Below are 14039 nucleotides of genomic sequence, written 5' to 3' on the forward strand. Positions count from 1 at the left end.
TCCTCCACACCTGGCCTGATTTTGCTAAGGATAATTTGGAGCTTCACTGTTCTCTTTGGGGAATTTAATATCTCCCCCAGTTGGTTCCTTTAAGACCGCTTCCTTCCCACTCTTTCTGTTCCTCCTTCCTACTCTTGCCGCCTTCAATCTTCCACTTGGTTCCCTTGAATCCTGGATATGATCCCTTCAAACTCCTACCTTCTCCATCTTTCTCTCTTCCTCCCCTGTCAGGCTTCTTCTCTTAAACTTTAGTCCACCCTGCTGTCAAGGGACTCAGAGTCCTCCAAAAGTAAGTACCAAGGCTGAAGAGGAAAAAAAAGATTATTTGGAAATAGACTGGATATTTTATCCACTCAGATGGGTGGTGGAGACATTCTGATAGCTGTTAGATGTCTTTGCAGTGACTCATTTAAAATTTAGCCCACAGCCTTCAAAAGGGCTTCACAGGGCAAATGAAGATCTTAAAAACCTTCTCCACGAATACTGGTAAAAAGCATTAGGCCTAATATTTAGTAGGTAGCCTTAATTTGTCCCGTTTACCAGGGACAATAGGAAAATAATATGAAATGGAGAAAATACGAGAGATAATTGTTTTATATAAAACAGTGACTTCATGTTACTCTGTGTTTCTAATTCATGGCTAAGATTTTAGAATGATAACTAGAATATCTCTTTTGATATTTGCCTGTATGTTTATGTATGTCTCTCTATCTGTGTGAAATTTTTCTACCTCTGATGGTATTACCAAATCAATTAATAAAATATCTTAAAAGAAATTTGCCTGGCATGGTGGCTCATGCCTGTAATCCCAACACTTTGGGAGGCTAAGGCGAGTGGATAACCTGAGGTCAGGAGTTTGAAACCAGCCTGATCAACATGGTGAAACCCCATCTCTACTAAAAATACAAAAATTAGCTGGGCATGGTGGTGGGTGCCTATAATCCCATCTACTTGGGAGGCTGAAGCAGGAGAATCACTTGAACCTGGGAGGTAGACGTTGCAGTGAGCTGAGATTGTACCATTGCACTCCAGGCTGGGTAACAGAGCAAGAATCCGTCAAAAAAAAAAAAAAAAAAAAAAAGAAAGAAAAGAAAAGAAAGAGAAAGAGAAAGAAAGCAAGAAAGCAAAAGAAAGCAAGAAAGAAAGCAAAAGAAAGCAAGAAAGAAAGCAAAAGAAAGGAAGGAAGGAAGGAAGGAAGGAAGGAAGGAAGGAAGGAAGGAAGGAAGGAAGAAAAACTGTACTTGGCTCAATGATACTACCAAATTAATTTATAAAGTTCCTTAAAAGAGGATTTAATTGACTTAAAGGGAAGTAAATGCTGATATAACTAAGTATTCCTAAAACTTCAAAATATAGAAATTAACCCAAACATTTTAAGTTCACATAATCTTGTATAGTCTTTGGTAAATAAAGCAAAGACCCTGTCTCAAAAAAAAAAAAAAAAAAAAAAAAAGCCATTACACACCTGTAATCCCAACATTTAAGGAGGCCAAGGCGGGCAGATCACTTGAGGCCAGGAGTCCCAGGCTAGCCTGGCCAACATAGCAAGACCCCATCTCTACTAAAAATACCAACATTAGCCAAGCATGGTGGTGCATGCCTGTAATCCCAGCTACTGGGGAGGCTCAGTCACAAGAAGTGTTTGAACCCAGGAGGTGGAGGTTGCAGTGAGCCAAGATCGTGCCACTGCACTGCAGCCTGGGTGACAGAATGAGACTCTGTATCAAAAATAATAATAATAATAATAATAATTTTTTAAATGGCATTTTATCTATTTCTTCACATGTTGTGATTATTCCTGACAACCCAAAATACATCATGGCTGAGATCCTGATAACAAAAGACAGATTAACAAGAGAAAACATAATATGTTTACTTAATGCAAGTTTTACATGACCTGTGAGTCTTCAGAAATCAAGATGCAAAGGCCAAGGGATAGGTGTTTTTGTTTGTTTGTTTTGTTTTGTTTTGAGACAGAGTCTCATGCTGTCACCCAGGCTGGAGTGCAATGGTGCGATCTCGGTTCACTGCAACCTCCACCTCCCAGGTTCAAGGGATTCTCCTGCCTCAGCCTTCTGAGTAGCTGGGATTGCAGGCTTGTGCCACCACACCCAGCTAATTGTTTTTTTTTTTGTATCTTTAGTAGAGATGGGGTTTCACCATGTTGGTCAGGCTGGTCTTGAACTCGTGACCTCGTGATCCATCCGCCTCAGCCTCCCAAAGTACCGGGATTACAGGTGCGAGCCACTGTGGCCGGCTGGATAGGTGTATTTTTATGGACAGTTTTGAAGAAATAGCTTTGGGAACAAAGTGTATCATCTAATAGTAATTATCTGGGGAGAAATTCATAAGACCCATTTGTTCAGATCTTTGTTGGCATCCAAGTATAGGGCAGAATTCCTCCGAAATAAGGGTCTCATTATGACCTACTTTCAGGACAGGTAGGGCAGTTAATTCTTTTATGACCTGTTTCCGGGGAGAAAAGTGGGAGCAAGTCAGAGAGTGGCCTTCCTGCTTCTGTGGTTTTCTCAATTTCCTTCAGCTTAAAATACTCAGTATGCAAGGGCACTGCAGTTGGGGATATCCTTTTTTTTTTTTGAAATGGAGTCTCAATCTTGCCCAGGCTGGAGTGCAGAGGTGCAATGTCAGCTCACTGCAATCTCCGCCTCCCGGGTTCAAGCGATTCTCCTGCCTCAGTCTCCCGAGTAGCTGGGACTACAGGCATGCACCACCACACCCGGCTAATTTTTGTATTTTCAGTAGAGACAGGGTTTCAGCATGTTAGCCAGGCTGGGTTTCAAACTCCTGACCTCAGGTGGTCCACCCGCCTCGGCCTCCCAAAGTGCTGAGATTACAGACGTGAGCCACCACGCCCGGCCGGGGATATCCTATTCTGATCCCCTGCACTACCTACGAAAAAACAACATGAACGTGTAGGGATGCACATTCAGTATGGAGGAAATGAAGCCCAGAGGAGTGGGTCTTTGCATGATTGATCCACAATCCCATCCCTGGTTCACCTCTCTAAAGAATTCATGTTAGGGCCGGGCACAGTGGCTCACACTTGTAATCCCAGCACTTTGGGAGGCCAAGGTAGGTGGATCACGAGGTCGGGATATCAAGACCATCCTGGCTAACCTGGTGAAACCCCGTCTCTACCAAAAATACAAAAAAATTAGCCAGGCATGGTGGTGGGTGCCTGTAGTCCCAGCTACTCAGGATGCTGAGACAGGAGAATGGCCTGAACCTGGGAGGTGGAGCTTGCATTGAGCCGAGTACGTGCCACTGAACTCAGCCTGGGTGATAGAATGAGACACTATCTCAAAAAAAAAGAAAAAAAATTCATATTAGTTGCTATTGTATTTTAAAATAAATCAAATTTTCTTTTTTCTTTTTTCTTCTTTCTTTTTTCTTCTAGTATAAGAAACTTCTCAGCCGGGCACAGTGGCTCACACCTGTAATCCCAGCACTTTGGAAAGCCGAGGTGGGTGGATCACGAGGACAGGAGTTCAAGATCAGCCTGGCATGGTGAAACCCTGTCTCTATTAAAAATGTAAAAATTATCCAGGCGTGGTGGCGTGCGCCTGTACTCCCAGCTACTCAGGAGGCTGAGGCAGGAGAATCACTTGAACCCCAGAGGCTGAGGTTGCAGTGAGCCAAGATTGTGCCACTGTACTCTAGCCTGGGTGACAGAGCAAGACTCTGTCTCAAAAAAAAAAAAAAAAAGAAAAGAAACTTCTCACAGACACATAAAATTTCACAGAAACAGAAAAATGTCAAGGATCTTAGTAAATGATGAACTTACTTGCTGCTTCTCAGAACTTTAAAAGCCTGTATCTGCCTATATTGATTGCAGTACCTTGTTGTTCTTGTGTATACAAGGAAACTAAGGTTAATTGTGCCAGGCTCTATATATTATAATTAAGTCAGTAAGAGGGGTAACATGGTTGACTCTTTGTAGGAAACTTCTCTTCTGTATTTATAGTGCCTCCCTGGCTGACTGGTGCTTTTACCATACCAAGAAAGGACTGAATGCAGCAACATCTTAGAAAATAAGGTCCCTTTTTGTTAAGGTGTGATAAACGTCTGATTATTACTTTTGCATTCTTACACACTGAAACAATGTACTTCTTTCTTTACAATAAAAGAAAAAAATTACAAAACAAAACAAAAATAAACTATTACAAAACTCATGTTGTGTAGGAATACATAGTTAAGAAAATATAGTTGAAAGTCATTCCTGGCCAGGCATGGTGGCTCACACCTGTAATCTCAGCACTTTAGGAGCCCGAGGCGGGTGGATCACGAGGTCAGGAGTTTGAGACCAGCCTGGGCAAGACGGTGAAACCCGTCTCTACTAAAAATACAAAAATTAGCCGGACATGGTGGCGGGTGCCTGTAATCCCAGCTACTTGAGAGGCTGAGGCAGGAGAATGACTTGAACCCGAGAGGCGGAGGTTGTAGTGAGTCGAGATTGTGCCACTGCATTCTAGCCTGGGCAACAGAGCAAGACTCCATCTCAAAAAAAAAACAATTAAAAAAAGTTATTTCTAATATATTTCTCATTTTATATTACGGTAAAATATATGTAACCTAAAATTTACCTTTTTTAACCATTTTAAGTGTACCGTTCATTGACATTAACTAATAAAATGATTAATATTTTGTACATTGTTGGGATTACATTATGCTTGGCTCTTACTTTCTCTACTGTCCTATGACTTAATATAAGTCCTCGGGTCAGTCTATCCATGAGCCTGGGGGGGTCCTCTCTGCCTGTCTCCACCCTCCCTCTTTCCCAGACCCTATCCCTCCTGGCAACATCCAGGGACCTCCCCAGTGGACACAGACCACCCTCACTCATTCGGCTTCCTGGCATGCAGACCTCATAGGCTGGGGTACCATTTCAAGGAACAAGAGGCCTCCCTTGTCTATCCCAGGTCTGATGCCTGTCCTCTCCACCCCCAAAGGCAGCTATTCCACCTGTCATTTAATTCTAGGTTACATTTTTCTGAATCTCCAATGTACACAAATCTCGGAAAATGTGAAAACTTTGTCTAAGTTGTTTACCTGTGAGCCTGCCTCAGCCTCCCAAAGTGCTGGGATTACAGGTGTGAGCCACCACACCCAACCCAGACCTATTATAATACAAGGACCGATGCTCATGCCCACAGACAAAGTTCAAGTCAGCATTAAGACTCAGGGAGGCCGGGGTGCGGTGGCTCACGCTGGTAATCACTTTGGGAGGCCAAGGTGGGAGCATAACCTGAGGTCAGGAGTTTGAGAAGAGCCTGGTCAACATGGTGAAACCTTGTCTCTACTAAAAATACCAACATTAGCCGGGCATGTACAGGTGGCACATGCCTGTAATCCCAACTACATGGGAGCTTGAGGCAGGAGAATTGCTTGAACCCGAGAGGCAGAGGTTGCGGTGAGCTGAGATCATGCCACTGCACTCCAGTCTTGGCAACAGAGCAAGACTCCATCTCAAAATAAACAAACACACAAACAAAAACCTCAAGATGATACAGGGAACAAAGGAGACGATAAGATGGAGAAAGGACATTTAAGGGGTCAGCAACTATGCCAATTGCTTTGAGATGACAATGATACTTAACGATTAAAAGCCAGTTTGACGGTCTCTGATTATGTCACTTTACATCCTATTCCTGCCACTTTGGGTAGGGTCCCAAGTAAAGCGGATGCGGCTACAGTTAGTCTTACTTTGTTCATATCTAACATGTGAAGAAGAAATGTAACACTGGGGTTTTAGAAAATGGAAATCATAAATGCATGTGAGAAATCACTAAAATGAATGATAATTTTAATTGAGTCCCTTTTCAGGTGTGCAACTCTGCTCAAAGTCATTGTCCTAAACAATGTCATGTCACAGCTAATGTGTGCTATGGCTGAACCCATCTGATGGCTGACTGAACATCAGATGGGTCGCTCCTGAAGAAGATGGTAAAGCCTGACCCTGAACCTACCATTTTACTGACAGGAATGTAAGTGAACAGGGACAATCCTTACCTGGAGAAGTGCCCCACGTGGCTGCGTGGAGATTTGATGGGAGTCCCAATTACCTTCGTCAAAGTATCTGTTAAAGAAAAATAATTTTCAATGATACTTGTTAATGCACAGTAAGGAAAACTTTATTCAGGACCACTGCAATAGATTTAGGGACTGCCGTAATGGGGCCGTGCAGTGTGGGAGAGAGTTAGACTCAACTCTTTAAGTAACTCTAAGTACAGCATGGGCAAGTGGCAATTTATGCCCAAGGAATAGGGTGGGGACTAGTGGTTGGAAAATTACTAAGAATTAACATCAGGGGCAAGAGGGATTCTGGCTAAACTGATCTAACAGGATTCTCGCTGAAGACAAGCTGGGATGATCACTTAAGGGATGGTGGAGGATGAGGAACCTGATAAGATATTGAAGGTGATCAGTTATCTAAGGTGTTGGGGTCTTGCTAAACTAACGTAGCAGTGTTCTTGCTAAAACTACATTTTACGAGAAAGTGCATGGATGGAGTTAGGAAAACGTTCCGGAGCCTGACTAATGTTTGGTTAAGAAGAGAATTTTTGACGCATCCTCCAAAATTGGAGAAAGAGAAGTGAGGCTATCCACTGAGAATGCAGAAACAGAAACCAGATGGATGCTTGATCCATGAGGACATTCTTCAACTTTGAAGAAGGGTTCTGGTCTGTTCACACTATTATTTTTAAATACATATGAAAAATAAACTAATTTCATCTGTATGCAGTTATAGTAGTTGTGTTCTATATCCTGATAGTAAAAATATGGCCATATAGCCGGGCGCGGTGGCTCAAGCCTGTAATCCTAGCACTTTGGGAGGCCGAGGCGGGCGGATCACAAGGTCAGGAGATCGAGACCATCCTGGCTACCACGGTGAAACCCCGTCTCTACTAAAAATACAAAAAATTAGCCGGGCGAGGTGGCGGGCGCCTGTAGTCCCAGCTACTCGGGAGGCTGAGGCAGGAGAATGGCGTGAACCCGGGAGGCGGAGCTTGCAGTGAGCCGAGATCGCACCACTCACTCCAGCCTGGGCGACAGAGTGAGACTCCGTCTCAAAAAAAAAAAAATATGGCCATGCAACAGGTGGGCAACACTCTAATAACAATACTCACACCCCAGACACACACACACATACTCACACACACACACGCACACACACACGGCCTCAGATTCCTTCCTTGAAAATCCTTCCTTCTCATCAGCCTCTGCTCTCTCCACTGGCTTGCCTGTCCCTCTTTGGTTTTAGGTGTGGGAAACGATACAATGTTGCAGAGATGTGGGAAAGACTCAGGCAAGGAAAATAGAGAGTAGCAAAACAGCGAATGAAAGCAAAACGGTTAAATTATTCAAACAAATTTATAAATGAGGTGATACACATTTATAAACATAAAACTGTTTCCCAGTCTATGTAGAAAAATGAGCCAAAGATAATCATGCCATCTTACCAGGTGAGAAGTTTCCAAAAGCAATTTGGCAATGTCTAGGAAGATTTTAAAGAACACCTTTGACCCTATTGTTAGAGAAGCAGGAGCCGGTTAGAGTCAAAGTAATAGCATTTTAAGTTCAGCTCCATCTTGAGATTAACTAAGGCACATTCTTTGCTGGTCACAACCCATAGCCATGTTTATAATTGAGGAAACAGCTTAACAATACCTAGGCTACTGGTGTAAGGACACACTCCTACAACACAAAATCCAGATGTCCCAATACCCATAACAATATGTGCTTTCAAATTTCTTACAGTTATGGCTTTGATGTACTTAATAAAATGTTAAGGACCATTTTCTTTAAATCAACAGAATAGTAAATTTTGTCATGCTGTCAACCCACCTCCACGTAGACACAGCTTAGTTTAGTCTTTACATAGACAAGAGGCTTACATAAGAAAAACTTAAATACAAGGCATTTCTCCTCTTGCTGTCTGAGGATGCTATGCTCTATAGTTGAGTAGCTTTCAATAAACTCTCTCTTTCCAGTGCACTCTGCGTCTCACCTTGATTTCCTTCCTGCTAGAGATCCAAGAACCCTCTTTCGGGGTCTGGGTCGGGGCCCCTTTTTCTGGCAACACTATGAGTCTCCCCTACAAACATTTTGATGTTGGCTTAGTTATGTCTAGGCATGATTATTCCAACGTTTCTCATACCAAAATAAAAAAAATACATGAAAGTATAATAGTAAATGGAAAGTAACTGTGACCTATGAATATGAAATACCTCGGAAAGTTTTAAGAGAACAAAATTTAAAAGAATCCAAAACAAAGCCATCCACACCAAATTATCCAAGGCTTCAGAAGATCATGCTGGTGTATACACCAGCACGGTGGTGAGAAACGTGGTCTGTGCAAAGCAAGGATGGGCTAAGTGTCATGACATCAACACTTCATGCCTTCCTGAACTTGTACGCAATCTCTCCTTTCCTCTCTGTGCGTTTATACTACACAATGCATACCTTTACACCAAGTCTTACTTAAACTATGAAAAACACTATCAATACCAGGAATATACTACACCCTTTCTGTTTGTTTGTGTTTTGAGACAGGGTCTTGCTGTTTCGCCCCGGCTGAAGTGCAATGGATCCATCATGTCTCACTGCAGCCTCAACCTTCTGGGCTCAAGCGATCCTCCCACCTCAGCCTCTAAAGTAGCTGGGACCACAGGCATGTGCCACCATGCCTGACATGTATAGACACACACACATACACACACACACACACACACACACATATATACATACATACACACACACACAATTTTTTTTTTTTTTTTTGTAGAGGCAGGGTTTTGCCATGTTGCCCAGGCTGGTCTTGAACTCCTGAGCTCAAGCAATCTTGCTGCCTCGGCCTACCAAAATGCTGGGATTACAGGCGTGAGCCACCATGCCCAGCCCTACATTCTTTTTTTCTTTTTCTTCTTTTTTTTAGACAGAGTGGTGCTCTGTTGCCCCGGCTGGAGTGCAGTGACATGATCTCAGCTCACTGCAACCTCCACCTCCCAGGCTCAAGCAATTCTCGTGCCTCAGTCCCCCGAGTAGCTGAGACTACAGGCATGAGCCACCATGCCCAGCCAATTTTTGTATTTTTAGTAGAGACTAGGTTTCGCCATGTTGGCCAGGCTGGTCTTGAATTCCTGACCTCAAGTAATACACCTGCCTCAGCCTCCCAAAATGCTGGAATTACAGGCATGAGCCACTGAGCCCAGCTTCAGCCCTACGTTCTTGATAAATACTAGTAGTAACTAATATTATTATAATCACATAGTGAATATAATAAAACATATATCCACAAAGAAGTACAGATATAATTGCACATATATTTTTCAAGGCTTTATCTGAAATAAGAGCGTAAGATATTGCCAATGATGCCTGTTATTATTCAAAGTGCAGTTGCAGGTGTGCAGCCTGGTAGAGGATGCAGGGACAGAGGTTGGAGTGCAATGGTCAAGAGTGGAGTGTTTTTTTTTTTTTTTGAGGAGGTAGGGATTATAAAACTGGCCCTGAGCCATCTATACCCAGTGGGTGTGCCCAGCTTCAGCCCCTGTGGGCTACTGTCCTCCCAGACAGCCAGATGACCTTTCCACACTGCACTAGGGTGAGCCCGAGGCTCTGGCCAAGGTGCCTTTCCTACCGGCTTTGTGTATGTACAGGGCTGTGTGTGCTAATGGGGCATATCTTGGCAGAGACCATCCACCACAGATCATCCAAGGAATATGCTTGGCCTCTCTGCTTAGTTGGCCGCAAAGCCTCTGATTTCAAATTTCCCTGGCTTCCTTCTTGACTATCCAGAAGTTGGAATTTCACAGTACAGATGGTACTCAACTTAAGATGGTTCAATTTACAATTTTTCAACTTTATGATGGTATGAAAGTGATAAGCGTTCAGTAGAAACTGAACTTTGAGAATTCACACAACCATTCTGTTTTTCACTTTCAGTATTCAATGAGTTACATGAAATATTCAACACTTTATTATAAAATACACTTTGTGTTTGATGATTTTGCCCAACCATAGGCTAATGTGGTTTGAGCACATTTAAGTGCTCAAGGCTGGGCCAAGCAATGATATTCAATAGATTAGGTATATTAAATGCATTTCAGCTTACTATATATATATATATTGATTTTTATTTTTTATTTTTGAGATGGAGTCTCGCTCTGTCACCCAGGCTGGAGTGCAGTGGCGTGATCTCGGCTCACTGCAACATCTGCCTCCTGGGTTCAAGCGATTATCCTCCCTCAGCCTCCTGAGTAGCTAGGATTACAGATGCACACCACCATGTCCAGCTAATTTTTGTATTTTTAGTAGAGATGGGGTTTAACCGTGTTGGTCAGGCTGGTCTCGAACTCCTGACCTTATGATCCGCCTGCCTCAGCCTCCCAAAGTACTGGAATGACAGGCGTGAGCCACTGCACCCCGCCAATTTACAATATTTTCAATTTATGGTAGGTTTGTTGGGGACATAACCCCATTGTAAGTCGAGGATCATCTGTGCTATGAAAGTGGAAGAAATCATGCACTCTTAGTCTCTGTAACAGTATTCATTGTCAAAATTTTTGAGTATCATTAAAAATCATGCTTGCTAAAATACTGCAATTACGATGACCACATAAACTTTAGGTAATTTTTTTTTCTTCCCTTTTAGCCAAACTTTATGTAACACATTTACCTTCAAAAATAAATTTTAGTTAAAATCTGAATCTAGGGTGACTGAATTTTTTTTAAAGGCTTTGTAGCAAAAACAAAAGTTAGAGATTATGGGCCTGGAAAATACAAACAAATGAACCTACTTTTGTATTTAATATTTAATCATTTGCACATAGAAGAACATAAAAATTCAAAACCAATTACCAGGACATGTACAGCTTGGAGAAATGATCCACGGAGGATATGAAGAGGCAGCTAGAATGTGGTTAGGGAGAGGCCTTCGTAGCCTACTCTGAGAGCATCAGGGGAAGGTGGAAGTGGATGAGGCGAAGGCTGTCAATTGAAAACACAGGGCCCCTTCAGATAAGAAGTGGATGAGGCGAAGGCTGTCAATTGAAAACACATGGCCACTTCAGATAAGAAGTGGATGACGAGAAGGCTGTCAATTGAAAACACATGGCCACTTCAGATAAGAAGCGGATGAGGCGAAGGCTGTCAATTGAAAACACATGGCCACTTCAGATAGGAAGGATATCTTGTTCTGCCTCTATCTCTCTTTTGCCTGCCCAGGATCTGATCCTAAAGCCAGGCTTTGTTTTGGCACCTTCAGACGAAAGACTTGACAATTATACATACAGTTTTCCTAAAACTGATACACCAAGTAAAGCAGAGGAATAGTTAATAAACCCAGAACTCATGAATATGGCATGAAATGACTTCAAAATCTAGATATGCATTATGTAATTGTTAATATATCCACGGTTCTTCGATTTTTAAATTATCAGGCCTATGCTGGAACACAAAGACTTTTTAAATTTTTGTTTGAGTCAGCTACGGTGCCTTACTGTGATCTCTCTCTCTCTCTTTCGAGACGGAGTTTCGCTCTTGTTGCGCAGGCTGGAGTGCAGTGGTACAATCTCGGCTCACTGCAACCTCTGCCTCCCAGGTTCAAGCAATTCTCCTGTCTCAGCCTCCCAAGTAGCTGGGATTACAGGCGCCCACCACCATGCCCAGCTAATTGGTGTTTTTTTTTTTTTTTTTTTTTGTATTGTTAGTAGAGACGGGTTTCACCATGTTGGCCAGGCTGTTCTGGAACTCCTGACCTCAGGCGATCCGCCCGCCTTGGCCTCCCAAAGTGCTGAGATTACAGGCATGAGCCACCACACTCGGCCCTTACTGTAACTTTTTAAACCACACTCTTTTGATAGCAATAAAAATCACCTCCATACGTTTGAATTCCCTCTTGACTGTATTACGTGGGGCAGCAGTATCTTTCTATGCTCTGAACACCTGCCTATCTTCCAGGCAGAGCAGAGAACTTGCCCTGTGGAGGCTCCATTTTTTTCAGTTCATAAAAATGAAATGTAAAGTTGCATCAACCGTCATTATTCAAATGTCACACGGGGACAGCAAATATGATTTTGTTTTTTTGAAGATTAAAATTCTCTGGGACCAGGCGTGGTGGCTTATGCCTGTAATCCCAGCACTGTGGGAGGCCATGGCGGGAGGATCACTTGAGTCAAGAGGTTCGAGACCAGCCTGGGCAACGTGGAAAGACCCTGTAGCGAGGCACAAGAATCGCTTGAACCCTGAAGACAGAGGTTGCAGTGAGCCGAGATTGTGCCATTCCACTCCAGCCTGGACAGCAGAGCAAGACTCTGTCTCACAAAAAAAGACATAAATATTAAAATGAATAACTTGGGTTGAATGTCATATTTTATAGGTATAAATATGAATTTGTGAGCACATATTAATTTCTTTTTTTTTATTTTGGCTTCAATTAAAAAGATTCATCAGGCTCCCATTAGGGTTCCATTTTCAGGAAAGATAAAGTATATTCTGCCTTGTCTCTCCTACTGAATATAGCTATAAAACTTGGATAAAACGTATGGAAGAGCTGTTTGAGGACTAAGTAGTAACAGGGAAATGAAGGAATAACACTGGATTGTGAAGTACTACTAAATTGGTGATGAATTTTAACTTTTACCTCTCACTTATCCCCAGGCCTGAACTTAAGACAGGCAGAAACCCAGAAGTGAGTCTGTGGTGCAGACTGAGGGCTCCTGGAAGTCTTCTTCCAGGAATGAAAACGGAACTCAGAGTGAAGAATTCCCCTTTCCTCCCATCCCTCCACCACCATCCCCCTCTTTTTGAGACAGGGTCTCACTCTGTTGCCTTTTTCTCCAATCTCTTCTACTCCACCTCTCAGGCCATCCTGTTGTCATGATGACAGTGGCCGCTCAGGGAGTTCACAAGAACAAAAACTAAAAGTTGGAAAGCCTTTCTCTGCCAGGAGTCATTAAAGGTCCAAGACAGTGGGTCCAACCTCATCGTTTTCCTTTTTTCCTCTACCCCAGAAGTAGAAAAATAATGGCCAGAGGAGACAAAAGGAAACCAAAATTACCGTGAAGTTATGGAAGGAAAGATGCTTGGGAAATGCACCTCTTGGAGTTGCTGATTAACTCACAGGTTCACCCACTCCTCTCCAACAGCCCAAGTGTGAATCTCACCCAAATTAACATACCAAAGACTTAATTGCCCTAACACCAGACAGAACACTGGGTGGTAGGAAGGCTAGAGAGTATATAATTTTAGTTTTATGGGTCATTCTGTCTCTTTTGCAACTACTGCCATTGTAGCATTAAGGCAGCTATCAGCAATACAAAAATGAACAGCATAGCTGTGTTCCAACAAATATTTATTTAAAAAAGAAAGCAAACATGCTGGGCAGAATTTGACCCTCAGGCCATATGCAAACAAAAAAATATGTGACGTTGTTCATTCCAGCACAAGGGTGACAGACATGGTCTCTGCAGAAAGACTGGTTTTGTGTTCACACTTCACCACTAATTGCTGCTTTGAAAAGGCAAATGCATTTTACGTTTATTTTCTCATCTAAACAATGTTTCATTTCATAGAACACATTACACATATATTTTCTGGGCTTCAATTAAATGCACAATTTCTTTTTTTTTTTTTTTCCTTTTTTTTTTTTTTTTTGTAGAGACCGGAATCTCGCTCTGTCCTCCAGGCTAGAGTGCAGTGGCACGATCTGGGCTCACTGCAACCTTCGCCTCCCGGGTTCAAGCAATTCTCCTGCCTCAGCCTCCTGAGTAGCTGGGACTACAGGCGAACACCTTCACGCCCGGCTAATTTATTTTGTATTTTAGTAGAGATGGGATTTCACTGTGTTGCCCAGGCTGGTCTCGAACCCCTGAGCTCAGCCAATCTGCCCGCCTCCGCTGCCCAAAGTACTAGGATTACAGGCGTGAGCCACCGCGCCAGGCCTAAATGCATAATTTCAAAAGAATACGAGGCAGAAAATGATCACTTAAAAAGTACTAGCTGAAAGTAGTATTGTCCTT

The 14039-nt window shown here is 42.7% G+C and overlaps 1 long non-coding RNA gene across 1 annotated transcript in view; it reads right to left on the reverse strand.

Moving 5' to 3' along the window:
• The window catches only part of LOC144329817 (uncharacterized), a 59514-nt gene that overhangs the window by 21628 nt on the left and 23847 nt on the right, over positions 1-14039 (reverse strand). The window contains exon 2 of the long non-coding RNA XR_013395454.1: positions 6031-6097. This is a non-coding gene — a long non-coding RNA (uncharacterized LOC144329817). The remainder of the gene's footprint in view (positions 1-6030; positions 6098-14039) is intronic.

Source organism: Macaca mulatta, chromosome 7, assembly GCF_049350105.2.
Source record: "Macaca mulatta isolate MMU2019108-1 chromosome 7, T2T-MMU8v2.0, whole genome shotgun sequence".
Lineage (NCBI taxonomy): Eukaryota > Metazoa > Chordata > Mammalia > Primates > Cercopithecidae > Macaca > Macaca mulatta.